Genomic DNA, 2453 nt, shown 5'->3' on the forward strand with positions numbered 1-2453 from the left:
CCCAGCAATCCCACTCCTGGGAATATATCTGGAGAAAACCATAATTCAAAAAGATACATGCACCACAATGTTCATTGCAGCACTATTTACAATAGCCAAGACATGGAAACAACCTAAAACTCCATCAACAGAGGAATGGATAAAGAATATGTGGTACATATGTACCATGGAATATTACTCAGCCATAAAAAAGAAAAAAATAATGCCATTTGCAGCAACATGGATAGACATAGGGATTGTCATACTGAGTGAAGTAAGTCAGACAGAGAAAGACAAATATCATATAATATTGCTTATATGTGGAATATTTTTAAAAATAGTACAAATGAACTTATTTACAAAACAGAAATAGAGTCACAGATATAGAAGAGAAATTTATGGTTAACAGGCGGGGAAAGCGGGGTACTCAGTGAAGTAAGTCAGACAGAGAAAGACAAATATCATATAATATTGCTTATATGTGGAATATTTTTAAAAATAGTACAAATGAACTTATTTACAAAACAGAAATAGAGTCACAGATATAGAAGAGAAATTTATGGTTAACAGGCGGGGAAAGCGGGGGGAATAGATAAATTGGGATATTGGGATTGACATATACACACTACTATATATATACTCGATAACTAATAAGGACCTACTGTATAGCACAGGGAACTCTGCTCAGTACTCTATAATGACGATATGGGAAAAGAATCTTAAAAAGAGTAGGTATATGTATATGTATAAAAGATTCACTTTACAGTGCAACTGACACTAACACAACATTGTAAATCAACTATACTCCAATAAAATTTTTTTTAATATTTTTAAAAATTAGGGAATTCCCTGGCAGTCCAGTGGTTAAGACTCCACGCTTTCACTGCTGAGGGCCAGGTTCAATCCCTGGTCAGGGAACTATGATCCCACAAGCTTCACGGCAAAGCCAAAAAATATATATTTTTAAAAATCCTTTACATTTTTTAAATTAAAACAAAACTTTTTAAGAAAAAAAAAGAAAAGAACTTGTCCTCTTTCTCTGAAAGTAATAATGAAACTGAGGATAGAAGCCACGTTGCTTCATATTTAAAATTCAGGGGGGAAACCTTCAAGATGATGGAGAAGTAAGACGTGGAGATCACCTTCCTCCCCACAAATACATCAGAAATACATCTACATGTGAAATAACTCCTACAGAACACCTACTGAATGCTGGCAGAAGACCTCAGACCTCCCAAAAGGCAAGAAACTCCCCAGGTACCTGGGTAGGGCAAAAGAAAAAAGAAAAAACAGAAACAAAAAAATAGGGATAGGACCTGCACCTCTGGTAGGGAGCTGTGAAGGAGTAAAAGCTTCCACACACTAAGAAGCCCCTTCACTGGCGGAGACAGGGGGTGGCAGGGGGGAAGCTTCAGAGCCACAGAGGAGAGCACAGCAACACGGGTGCGGAAGGCAAAGCGGAGAGATTCCCGCACAGAGGATCAGTGCTGACCAGCACTCACCAGCCTGAGAGGCTTGTCTGCTCAACCGCTGGGGTCGGGTAGGGGCTGGGAGCTGAGGCTCGGGCTTTGGAGATCAGATCCCAGGGAGAGGATTGGGGTTGGCTGCATGAACACAGCCTGAAGGGGGCTAGTGTGCCACAGCTAGCTGGGAGGGAGTCCAGGGAAAAGTCTGAAACTGCCTAAGAGGCAAGAGACCATTGTTTTGGGGTGTGCGAGGAGAGGGGATTCAGAGCACCGCCTAAACGAGCTCCAGAGACAGGCACAAGCCGAAGCTACCAGTGCAGACAACAGTAAAAGTAACATAAACAAAACAGTAACATAAACAAAATTGATAAACCATTAGCCAGACTCATCAAGAAAAAAAGGGAAAAGACTCAAATCAATAGAATTAGAAATGAAAAAGGAGAAGTAACAGCTGACTGCAGAAATACAAAGGACCATGAGAGATTACTAAAAGCAACTATATGCCAATAAAATGGACAACCTGGAAGAAATGGACAAATTCATAGAAAAGCACAATCTTCTGAGACTGAACCAGCAAGAAATAGAAAAAATAAACATACCAAACACAAGCACTGAAATTGAAACTGTGATTAAAAATCTTCCAACAAACAAAAGCCCAGGACCAGATGGCTTCACAGGCAAATTCTATCAAACATTTAGAGAAGAGCTAACACTTATCTTCTCAAACTCTTCCAAAATATAGCAGAGGGAGGAACACTCCCAATCTCATTCTACGAGTCCACCATCACGTGATACCAAAACCAGAAAAAGATGTCACAAAGAAACAAAACTACAGGCCAATATTACTGATGAAGATAGATGCAAAAATCCTCCAAAAAATACTAGCAAACAGAATCCAACAGCACATTAAAAGGATCATACACCATGATCAAGTGGGGTTTATCCTAGGAATGCAAGGATACTTCAATATACGCAAATCAATCAATGTGATACACCATATTAACAAAC

At 39.4% G+C, this 2453-nt stretch overlaps 1 protein-coding gene across 1 annotated transcript in view; it reads right to left on the reverse strand.

Moving 5' to 3' along the window:
• The window catches only part of GFRA2 (GDNF family receptor alpha 2), a 300510-nt gene that overhangs the window by 579 nt on the left and 297478 nt on the right, over positions 1-2453 (reverse strand). The gene's annotated exons all lie outside the window — the stretch shown is intronic.

This window comes from Physeter macrocephalus, chromosome 9 (genome assembly GCF_002837175.3).
Source record: "Physeter macrocephalus isolate SW-GA chromosome 9, ASM283717v5, whole genome shotgun sequence".
NCBI classification, from domain to species: domain Eukaryota; kingdom Metazoa; phylum Chordata; class Mammalia; order Artiodactyla; family Physeteridae; genus Physeter; species Physeter macrocephalus.